Here is a 402-nt window from a genome sequence, read left to right on the forward strand (position 1 = left end):
TGCTGGTTGTCAGAATCTCCGTTCCATTCACAAACGAAATCACGATAACTTGACACCGCAGCGTCCCAAGTTCCTTACGCTTTCACAGATGACTGCCTCGTGCTCTGTCCCCGGGGGGTACACAGTCTACATTCGTCTGGCTCATCTTGTCAGCTTGCCATCATTTCTTCTGGTCAATCGGTTACTCGGTACGTTCGGGGAACATTCTGGAACGTGCATTAGATTACGTAGTACACAGTTCTCGTCGTGATTTAGACATGACGTCAGTGCCGTGTGGCGTGTGGCGGGGAGGCGTTTCGCTGTGGCACGTAGAAGGCCGGAGTTTGATTTCTCTACAGGGAAAGTGTGCGAATATTTCGATTTTCCTGTTTGGACATTGTACCCTTCTCAGGATAGATTGTG

Source organism: Aplysia californica, unplaced genomic scaffold (genome assembly GCF_000002075.1).
Source record: "Aplysia californica isolate F4 #8 unplaced genomic scaffold, AplCal3.0 scaffold00842, whole genome shotgun sequence".
NCBI lineage: Eukaryota > Metazoa > Mollusca > Gastropoda > Aplysiida > Aplysiidae > Aplysia > Aplysia californica.